We start from the raw sequence: 12,142 nt of genomic DNA, 5'->3' as shown, positions 1-12,142 counted from the left end.
CTCCGAGTACCAAGGCTTCGTGCCTGGTGCTTTTCCCTGTCTCCGGTAATACCTCTTAGGAGAGGTTATGCCAGGAGGCTACCTAAATTTCTTTGGGTCATTCTTTTACTTCTTCTACTTTATCTTCTTCTTCTTCTTCTTCTTCTAAACCAAGTTATCACTCACTCATTCTTATTCTCTTCTTTCTTTCCACTTTTTATTATTTTCTTTAACCACTCTACCCCCAAAACTAGAACCATTAACTCATAAAATCCATCAAGAGGAGTACATTATATTTGGATTTCATTAGCAGTTTTCAAGAGAAAGTCCGAGTGAGATATTGAGTTTAGAGAGGGGGCCGAATTCAAATCGTGTTGCTGGACAGCTGGAGGGCGTACATTCATTGATCTAAGAGGGTAATAACCTGGACTTATCCCACAAACTCAAAATTGCGGTGAGGTAGGTGCTCGAGTCCATCTCTTCATCACTTTAAAATCCTCTTATAGTTGGACATACCTATCCGTATGTTGCACACGAGCAGGGCATGCGCTCGTGAGGCCGGGCGGTTGCTCGAAAGGGGGTCAATTGTACCTGGGCCCCCGAGGGAGCTCGGGCGAGGCAGATCCAAGCCCGCCACCTACCTCTTTTCAATCCTTCCACCTATGCTAACACGCACCTCCTAATAGGTGTTGGTGCAACACCTACACCTACTAAGTCGACGCCACACATGGCCAGCCTACCTAAGTTTACTATCTCTCATCTTATCACGTGCTTGTGCAACACCTAATAAATCTTCCTGGATGGATTCATTTCGAATTCTATCCCTTCTTGTTTTACCACTCATCTATCTCAACATCCTGATCTCCACTACACTTATTCTATGATTATATTGTTTTCTATCCGCTCAATATTCTGCCACATGGAGCAAAGCAGTTCTCATAAATGTCCTATAGATGTTGACCTTCAGCTTTATTGGTATGTAACAATCACATAAAATTTCAGTTTCACATCTCCTCTTCGCCCACACAGCTCTAGTTTTGTGTGCAACATATTTCTTAAACTCACCATTTTCTTAGATTATCGACTCAAGATAATGATAGTGCAGTTCTTTTTGTACTTCATGGCTATCAATCTTGACTACTTCATCGTTTCTACTCTTATTATTACTAAACTTGTATTCCATATACTTTATCTTAGTCCGACTAATTTTAAAACCTTTGGATTCTTGAGCATCCCTCTAAAGTTTTAACTTTGTGTTGATGTCATTTCAGGTATCATTGATCAATAATATGTCATCTGCGAACAACATGCACCATGATACCACATCCTGTAGGTGCCTATTTAAGTCGTTCATAACTAAGACAAAAAGGTATGGGCTCAATGCTGACCCTTATTGTAGACCTATTGTCACTGAAAACTCACTTATCTCTCCACTAGTTGTTCATACACTAGTTAGCACTCTATCATACATATATCTCACCAAGTCGATATAGTGTTTGGAGAATTCTTTCTTTTCCAACACCCACCAAATGAAGTCTCAAGGTACTCTATCATAAGCTTTCTCTAGATCAATAAATTCCGTTCACCCTAAACTTCTCAATCAGTTTCCTAAGTAGAAAATAGCCTTGATTATTGACCATTTTGGCATTAAACCAAATTGGTTTTCAGATACACTCGTTTCATGCCTTAGTCGTTGCACAATCACTCTCTCATAGAGCTTCATGATATGGCTCATAAGCTTGATCCCTCAATAGTTCGCACAGTTTATATATGTCTCATTTGTTCTTGTAAATATGTACCACAATAATTTTTCTCCATTCATTTGGCATTTTCTTTATTCTCAACACCTTGTTGAACAGCTTCGTCAACCAGTCAATACCAATCTCCTTCATGCACTTTTAAACTTCTATCCGGATATCATCTGGTCCTAAAGTCTTTTCAATCTTTATCATTTTAAAAGCTTCTTTCACTTCCAACATTCTAATCCTACGAATGTATCCATGACTTCCTCCCTCATTTATACTAACAGTTCTTTCTATCATTATGTTCCCATTGTGTTCGTTATTTAATAATTTTTAAAAATAAACTCTCCACCTTTCGTTGATCTCATCATCATTCACCAAGACCCTTTGCTCTTAACTCTTAATGCATTTAATATGGCTTAGATCCCTACACTTTTTCTGTTTTATTTTTTGCCAATTTCAAGACATCTTTTTCATCTTCTCTTATTCTCAGTTTATTGTTTAGATTATCATATGCATTAAGTTTAGTTTTAATTGCTATTTGTTTAGCATTTTTATATTTATCTAAGTTTTGATCGTTTCTATTATATTGCCAAGTTTTATAACATGATCATTTTTTGCTAATGGCCTTCTGAACCTCATTATTTCACCTCCAAGTTTCTTTGTCGGAATATATTTTCCCTCTAGATTTTCCTAAAACTTTGTGTGTGTGTGCGTGCGTGCGCGCGCACTGTATTTATAAAGCCAAGGCTCTAAATGATCAAATTAGAGCATGCCTTCAAATAGTGTCGAGAAATGTGGTTTCAATATTGAAAATCTTTATGATAGTCTTAAAATATGAAAAATATTTATTTATAAAGTTTAAAGTTTAAAAAATAGTGTAGATCGACAGATCTAACAAAACTTGAAAATCTTGAAAATTGATGGTCCAAAAATACATTACAAAATTCACTATTTCCAAAACTTGAAATCCATTTTTTTCTCAGGTCCATGCATCTTAATGTCGAGATGATCAATTTGAAGAAATTTGGGTATCGAGACAACCTCTTCTAGTGAAAGTTTTTAGGTAAGCTCAAATTTGATTGTTTAGAGCCTCAGCTCTATATAAACTTTTCCCATATATATATGGGAGTGAATCATGTCAGCCCAAGGGCTAACAGCTACAGTGTCAGCGAACGGCCTAGATTGAATTTGGGCCCAATCCAATGGTCACGATCTCAGTTTGTATTTGAAATTTTGAGCGTCTATTATTTAAAAATAGAAGAATATAATAAAAATAAAAATAAAAATAATATGAAAAACTAAATTGACCAAAATACCACCAGGGTATTTTGATTAATTTATATTTTGTGAATTATTTTTTTAATATTTTTGTTAGGTGTGCCTTGATGAGAATAATGAATTCCTAAAATTTAAAGTGATTTGGATTTTTAAAAAATAATAAAAATTCAAATATGAAATGAGGTCGTGACCATAAGATTAGACCTAGATTTAATCAAGGTCGTTGGTTGATACTGTAGCTGTTAGCCCATGGGCTGACATGATCCATTCCCTATATATATATATATATATGTGTGTGTGTGTGTGTGTGTGTGTGTGTGTGTGTGTGTTCATGTTTTTTTAGCTCATCTTTGTATTGTATGTTCTCATTTGTATGATCGAATTTGTTTGTTATGTTACTCGATCATGTATGTTCCAGTCTGCAAGAGGGTAAATCGGTCTCGAATCCACACCAAGTTTTATTGGCTCTTCCAAGTGTCATTTTTTTTTCTCGGCTGTCTCGACTGCTTTTCTCTCTGATGAAGATCTAGAAATTTTTCTTGATTTCTCGAGCCTACTCTGATATAGTCATCTGCTCGTAAGGCCTGTTGAACTGTTGTTACTCCTACCTTCTTTGTTTGAGGCTTCTATTTTTTAGGATTGATAATTTTTTGTTGCTTGAGCTACTCTATTCTTGCCTTTTGTTTATGCCTGCTGATTTGTTTTGGATCAGTAGTTTGATATTTGTTGCTCAAGTCTATCATGTTTTGTCTGTTGATCTGTCTTGGATCTTACTGCCTTGAACTCCGAATCTAAGGTCAAACTATGCTTGTTGATCAAGTAATATAAAATTGTGCACTTGATCCAACTACTTGTTATCCAAACTCATGTTGCTCTCTCTAAAGGTATATTGAGTTTGAGGGGAGGTGTTGTCATATGGATATGTATCGTATGGATGCATTTCACTATGGATATGTATCTTTATGGATACATATCAGTATGGATATGTATTCGTATGGATATATGTCTCTTGATAATATTAGGTGTCATTGTATAGATATGTATCTCTTGATTCTGATAAGATTAAGTATCATTGATATGCGCGATATATATCTATCCATAATTGTAACTAACTGTATATTTATACTGGGTCTTGTTTTTTCTTTGATACATCAATATATAGAGAGTTCTCTACAAATATTTCGAGATTATATCATTATGCACCTTATGGATTTCATTTTTGGGGATGTCATGGCTATTGCACATCTTTTGTCAGATGATCATGCTCATGAGTAGGACTAGTTCTAAGATCTCAATAGTCTTCGACAAAAACTTAAGTGTGGATGGCTTTCACATATTGTACTTTTATTTAAAGGACCATAGTGTTGGACATTAGTGTAACATATATTCAATGCTTGATTAAGTGGAATATACATCTTGAATTATGATTTTATATAGGGAGTGGATTCTGTCAGCTAACGAGCTGACTGCTATAGTGTCAGCTAATAGCCCAGATTCAATCTAGGCTGATTTGGCTGTACATTTTCATTTCGTATTTGAATTTTCATTTGTTTTCTACATGTCCAAATCACTTCAAATTTTAGGCATTCATTCTTCTCATCAAGACGCACTTGATAAAAATATAAAAAATAATATACAACACACAAATTGATTAAAATACCCCAAAAATTTTTCGGGGGTATTTTGGTCAATTTATATTTCATGTTTTTTTTTATATTTTTATTAGATTTTTATAATTTTGAAGAATAGACGCTCTAAATTTCTAGTGATTTATATTTGTAGAAAATAAAAATAAAAATTTAGACACAAAATGAGGTCGTTGATCGTCAGATCTACCCAGATTCAATCTGGATCATTGGCTGATAGTGTAGCTATCAGCCCGTGGGCTTACAGGATCTTGTCCCATATATATATATATATATATATAGGAAAAAACTCTTGAATGCTGCTGAGCGATAGAAATAGTATTTCAATGGAGCGTCAACCGTCCATCGTCCCCACTAAATGGACGAATGGGATTAGGGCCTAAAAAAATAGGGGCTCTCACGTCTCTCTCTCTCTCTCTTCTCCCGTCCCACCAAGCTTCATGTCTTCTCTCTATCTCTCTATTTGTCGTCCCCAAAGCTCTCTCTCCGTCTCCCCCATGTTTGCTCCGCCCCCCGTCCTACCAAGCTCTCAGCGTGGAAACCCAATGCAGAAAGTGGAAGGATAAGGGATAGATTAAAATCAGCCCTAATCTCTAACCAAAATCGGTAAGAACTCTCTACTCCCTACAGAATGATCAAATGGCTCTCTCTCTCAAAGCAATCAATCCATAGAGATACTCCATTTTTGTTTAAAAAATCAACCCAAGATATTCCAACGCAAGACCAAATTGGTGAAGAAATTTTTGCTCCACCTTTCTCACTCTCTCCCATTTTTCCTCCCTCTATCTGTCTTTTTTATTTTTTTTGTTTCTTTCATAGATACAATAAACAAAATCCATGCATTGAGGAATAAATGGTGTCCAAAATTTATGCCTCAGAGGAAAACAATGCTCTAAAGAAATTTGTGTTATATTAAGCAATCAATCAATAGCTGACAAAATTTCGTATTTGTAAGTGTCGAAAGATTGTTTTGTTTTTTCCCCACTCTAGTATTCCCCCAATTAAAAAAAGAAAATGATTCAAATTCATTATTATCCAAAACCCCTAGATTATCGATTTTTCTATAAGAAAAAAAAAAAAAAAAAAATCTTATTGTAACAATAGGGCAAAATGCTCATCAGTTTTTTGTGTTTTTTAATAGATACAATTGAAAGAATTATTAATATTATAGATACTATCATCCTGTTTTAGTTTTTTTTTCTTTTTTTTGGGATGAAGAGGTTATATTTTCAAGTGCCATGTAGAATTTAAATTTTTGCTTTAGTTACATTGTGTATTTTTTTTATCTAATAGTGCTCAAAATTTTGGAATTAAAGTTCCTTATTGTGATTAATTTTCATGTTGTATCACTTTATGATTAATTTTCCTTACAGGAATGGAATAAAATGTCTTATGGTTGAAAGTGAAAGTTTCCATGTTTCTTGTTGTTTTATGGCTTAGAGCAATGGAATAAAATGTCTTATGGTTGAAAGTGAAAGTTTCTTATGGTTGAAAGTGAAAGTTTCCATGTTTCTTGTTGTTTTATGGCTTAGAGGAATGGAATGAAATGTCTTATGGATGCCTCGTTATCAAAGTGTGTGCCCCACTCCCTCCACTCCACAAATTATAACAAAATGGATAACCTTGATGCTGATGCTATGGTAGAAGAATCCTACCATAACATTCGCTCTGATGAGGAAATAGTGGCATTGAATGGGCATAAATCAATGTGTGTGCCCTCTTCCCTCAACTCCTCCAATTATAACAAGATGGATGACCTTGATGCGGACACGGTGGTCGCATTGAATGGGCATAAGGATCCTTTAACTGTAGATGCGGAGTTGGCCCCTGCAAGAACTGCAATTATCGAACCTAAAGTGGGCAAGGTATTTAATGATGAAGATGAAGCTTATGGCTACTACAACAAGAATGAAAAACTCATGAGGTTTGGTATAAGAAGAGAAAGTACTGAAAATAGAAAAAAAAGGTGAAAGAATTAGCCGAGTTTTTGAATGTTGTAGGCAAGGGTTTCATAAACAGATGTACGACGGGAGTCAAAATGCTCACCCATACACTACGTGTAGATGTGAGGCGAATATGCGCATTAGAAAGGATGACAACCAGAAATGGGTTGTCACGAAGTTAGCAAAAGATCATATTCATGTTCTTACAAGTCCAACTGAAACAAGATTCATTCGCTCTCATCGAAATATACCAAATACATTCAAGAAGGTGATTGACAACATGGAGACTTCCATAGTTAAATCCATGATTATGATGGACAACATTAGTGAAGAGGCTGGTGGGGCAGAAAATGTCCCTTTCATTGAGAAGGACTTTGAGAATCACCTATGTAGGAAGAAAAAAATAAATAAAAGGAAAAGATGGGAATCTTGTTATGAGTTGGTTGCTCTCGAAAAGGAATAGAAGCCTACATTTTTTCACATAGTACAACTTGATGAGTTGGGTAGGTTAATGGGTGTTTTATGGGTATATCCAAAGTCTATATCATCGTACCAATTTTTTTATGATGTGGTAACATTTGATACCACGTACCAAACAAATACATACAGTATGCCATTTGGCCCAATCCTAAGTGTAAATCATCACATGAGCATAATTTTTCTTGGTTGTGAACTCATCTTCAATGATACCAGAGAGTTATTTATATGGTTATTTGAGAATTGGGTATAAGCAATGGAAAGATGCCACCCGTGCACAATTATTACTGATCAAGATTTGGCTGTAACCATTGCAGTTAAGTAAGTATTCCCCGATAGTAATCATCATGACTAGAAGTGGCACGTCATGGAAAAGATTAAATCAAAGCTAGGTCATGTTGTTCGTGCACACCCATCATTCTTTGATGTGTTCCAAAAGTGTGTTACTTCATATACAGTTGAGCAATTCAAGAACAAATGGATGGCCATGATTGAGAAGTACAATCTTCAAACATAAACTTGGCTCCCATGGTTATATGCATGCCGTAGTCAATGGGCTGATGCATATACATATGACAAGTTCACGGCAGGCATGACAACCACACAACGGAGTGAAAGTTTCAATCGAGATCTCAAGATGTATGTCAATTCAGGAACAAGTCTACCAACATTTTTGAATGCCGTTGAAAAGTTACAAGATAAAAAGTTCATTAAAGAGAAAGAAAATGACTCCAAGAATCTTACATCCACACAGGTGCTAAAGACACCCTTTAAGATCGAGAGATATGCATCAAGAACTTACACCCACAAAGTTTTTGCTAAGTTTCAAGAAGATCTTGTGAAGTCAGTAGATTGCTGGATCAAATTAATTGAGGACAATGGTGAAGTTTCCAAATATAATTTGGAAGATATTCAAGGCCAGTCAATCCAACGTACTATTACATTCACTGAATCCAATAAGAAAGCCACATGTACATGTCAATTGTATGAGCGTGTTGGACTCCCTTGTTCACATATGCTCAAGGTATTTTGTGTGAAGAATGTATTGGAGATTCCACCTCATTATATTATAAGGCGATGGACAATGGAAGCAATGAAATGTATTGAGGGTGATAAAAGTGGTGCCAACAATTTAGCTCCGTATACTTTTCCTCGTTTCATTCAACAACATGAGGTTTATGAGCTTTTTTGAAAGGTTGTAGAACCCGCACTTGAAAATAAGGTATTCTTTGAAAAGTTGAAGGCTTGCTTATCCAAGTTAATTGAGGAGTTCAATGCAACACAAGTTTTTGCCCGACATTGTGGCACCATCACCCTCTACTCAACGCATTGTTATTCAAAATACACCTTGTAGTAGCGATAATTCAGTTGATACTCAATCCCATGTGAATGTACTCAATCCACCACGTGCTCAAGCAAAGGGCCGACCAGGAGTCCTTAGGTTAAAACCTCAACGGGATATGAAGCTACCAACCGGAAGGAAGTGTAATGTTTGTAGTATAATTAGACATGATAAGCGTAATTGTCCAAAGAGGACACGTAAAATGTAAATACTTCTTTGTTTTCTACACGACATTTTCAAAACATGATTTGAGTTGTAAATGCATATGTCTCTCTTTAGTTAACAAAATTATCTCACCCTTGGTTGGACCTTATATAGCCTTGAGTTATCCTTCATTATATTGGTCCTGCAATCAACTTAACCTTGAATATAAATTCCCTTGTGCAATAGAAATTGTTTAATATTCTCTCAAGAACTATATTACATGGCTGATATATGTTACTATGTTTTTGTAGCAAGCTAGGATATGATTGCCGCTGATGACATATGGGAGTGGTGCAATAGATCCATTTTGTTATTTTTGGAAAGAAATCGCATAAAAGGAATTTGAGAAATACATTGATGTAAACAAATTGTTTTGTTGTACTGGTTTTGATGGGGGTGTGTCACACCCCAAGAATTTACAATACTGATATTCCTGATATGTGACAGTCAAAACAAAGAAATTTTAGATATCTACCATGCATTGAATCAAAATCAAAACCCCCTTTTAATTTTTTTTTTTTTTTTTGAAATTTTAGGATTATTACATTAAACTCTGTTCAGAATATTAACATAAAGGTCTAAACATATATACATCTCTTGACAGGACAATTTACAATGGCGAATTCTTACAAAGTAACAAAAGAAAGTCTAAGTCCACCTACAATATCTTCCAAAGTTGATCTCGACGAGCACTCAAAATGAAACCGCAGTTATCCTGAAAAAAATGTTTACCATAGTTTGATGAGTTTGGCTATTCAGTAAGTGATCATCGTAATCCTAAAAATAATCATGGTTGAAAGATATCAATATTTTCAAAAAGGAGATTTATTAACAGAAATGCATCAACAGTTTCACTTTCAAAAATACATAATTAAGTATAATCCGAATAATTGAAATGCATATAACATTTTAACGGCAGTGCATAATTCAAAGGATTTCACAAAATACCCTACTGGCGTCCCAAGTAGGTCACCTATATACCCCATCAGCGTCCTGATGGGTCCATTTAATCTCTATTGGCATCCCAAATAGGTCCACTTAATCCCTGCATGCCCACTTATACCTCACCGACGTACCGGATGAGTCCACTTAATCCCTACCGGCATACCGGATAGGTCTACTTATACCTCACCGGCAAATCAGATGAGTCCACTTGTATACTTAAAGTATTTCTAAATCTTTTTAAACATTCAAAAGCAGCAATATCATGTACTCAACTTATCACTGAAATTATTAATATGAATTTCACTGAAACCATTAATAACAATCACTTTCAATAACATTTCAAAAATAACTAGTCAAATATTTTGGGCTCAAATTCAGAAAGGTAGCAGTTCGTAAAGACATTCTAGCATAATTGCCAATCCAGTATATATAGAAAACTCTTATAGAAATTCAAGAATACAGAGTTATCACAATTTATGGGATGTCAATTCATAAATAAACATTTCACAGACAATGCTATAATCAAATGCAAAAATATCAGTTTTTAAATAATAAGGCAGTCATTTGCACATGAATTTTGCAATGTTTAAATATTCAAAAACAGTAGAAAGAAATCTTACAATTTTACTAAAAGCAAAAATATCACATTTATTTCTAATAATTTTACAGTATCTAAAATTCTCTAACAATAACAAGAAAAATAAATTTATTTCTAAGAATTTACAGCATTTAAAATTTCTTACATAGATAAAATATCAAAAATTTATGAAAAAGATTATTTTTCTAGACAATGAGGTCACTTGCGCATAAAATTTACCATGCCTAAAATTCGTGATAATAGACAGAAATAATTATTTCATTTAAAAAAAAAACGAATTATTCTTCAAGATAATGAAGTCACTTACATATAATATTTGTGAGGCAGCTTTCGATAAAAAATTCGGCTAAAGAGAAGAGCTCACTGCGTTTGTAAGAGGGAGAGCGAGAAAGGAGTTGTTAGGCGACGTTTTACCTTTCGTCCTATTTAAATTCTTTAAAACACCTCCACCTCATACATGAGGTGTAGCATTAATAATAAGCTTATAATGTTTACAACCCATAAGAAAAGTGAAGGGTAAAAAGATATAAAAGTAGTGATGGTTCCTAAGGACCATAATGCCTATATGGACCATACTACGATAAAGAGTTTTTTATTTATTTATTACGGATTATTACATTCTTCCCCCCTTAAAGAAATTTAGTCATCTAAATTTGTGTATCTGATTACTGAAAAAGATAGGGATAGTTTTCTCTGATTTCGTCTTCTCGTTTCCAAGTCGACTCCTGTTTTGAATGGTACTGCCATAATATACGGACCAAAGGAATCTTCTTGTTGCACAACACTTGTACCCTTCTATCCAGTATCAAAATTGGTTGCTCAATGAAGGATAGGTCCTTTCTTATCGGTAAAGGTTCATATTTCAATATATGGGATGGGTCAGGCAGATATTTTCGTAGTGATGATATATGGAAGACATTATGGACGTTTGCCAATTCGGGTGGTAAGACAAGTCTATAAGCGACACTTCTGATTCTTTCCATGATTTCAAATGGTCCGATGTGACGTGGGCTCAGCTTTCCTTTCTTGCCGATTCTCATAATGCCTTTTATTGGTGAGATCTTTAGGAAAACTCGATCACCTTCCTCAAATTCAAGATCTCTCCGTATGTTATCGACATAACTCTTTTACCGACTCTGAGCTGTCTTGAGCCTTTCTCGAATTAATGCTATCTTATCTGTGGTTACCTGAACAATTTCTAGCCCCAAAAGCTTTTTTTCATCAACCTCATCCCAACAGATGGTTGACCTACATTTCCTTCCATACAAGGCTTCATATGGTGCCATCTGAATACTGACTTGGAAGCTATTATTATAAGCAAACTCAATCAGGGGTAAATGGTCATCCTAGCTTCATGTAAAGTCAATGACAGATGCCCCTCAGCATATCTTCCAAGGTTTGGATGGTCATCTCCGATTGTCCATCAGTTTGGGGGTGAAAGGTAGTGTTAAAGGTGAGTCTCGTCCCTATGGCTGACTGTAGCCTAGCCCAAAATTTAAATGTAAACCTAGTATCCCTGTCCTATACAATACTAACCAGAACTCCATGCAACCGCACTATTTCCTTAATGTACAACTTGGTCAGTCGATCCAAAGTGTAAGTCATGCGAATCGGTGGAAAGTGCGCAGCTTTGGTTAGCCGATCCACAATGACCCAAATGCTATCATGTTTTGAATTTGTTTTAGGTAAGCTAGAGACAAACTCCATAGAGATGTGCCCCCACTTCCATTCTAGCACGGGTAAAGGCTGCAACAACCCAGCGGGCGTTTGATGCTCAGCTATTACTTGCTAGCATGTTAGGCACCTAGACACAAATAGTGCTTGCTACCTCTTTTTTCATATCATTCCACCAAAAGGTTTTCTTCAGGTTCTGATACATTTTAATACTTTCAGGATGTATCATATAACGAGAGTGATGTGCTTATTCTAAGATAGCTTTCTTCACACTCTCATCATTCAAGACACAATCCCGACCTTTGAATCTT

At 35.3% G+C, this 12,142-nt stretch overlaps 1 long non-coding RNA gene across 1 annotated transcript; it reads left to right on the top strand.

Moving 5' to 3' along the window:
* The first annotated feature begins 5,020 nt into the window (after positions 1-5,020).
* On the top strand, positions 5,021-9,106 carry LOC148783248 (uncharacterized). The gene is made up of 2 exons (XR_016050641.1): positions 5,021-5,254; positions 8,866-9,106. It is a non-coding gene; the product is annotated as an uncharacterized LOC148783248 (long non-coding RNA).
* Positions 9,107-12,142: the final 3,036 nt, after the last annotated feature.

This window comes from Amborella trichopoda, chromosome 2 (genome assembly GCF_054954075.1).
Source record: "Amborella trichopoda isolate Santa Cruz 75 chromosome 2, AtrichopodaSantaCruz75HAP2 v2.0, whole genome shotgun sequence".
Classification (NCBI taxonomy): Eukaryota; Viridiplantae; Streptophyta; class Magnoliopsida; order Amborellales; family Amborellaceae; genus Amborella; species Amborella trichopoda.
Note: the sequence above shows the minus strand (reverse complement) of the source record. Positions and strands in the feature narration are given on the sequence as shown.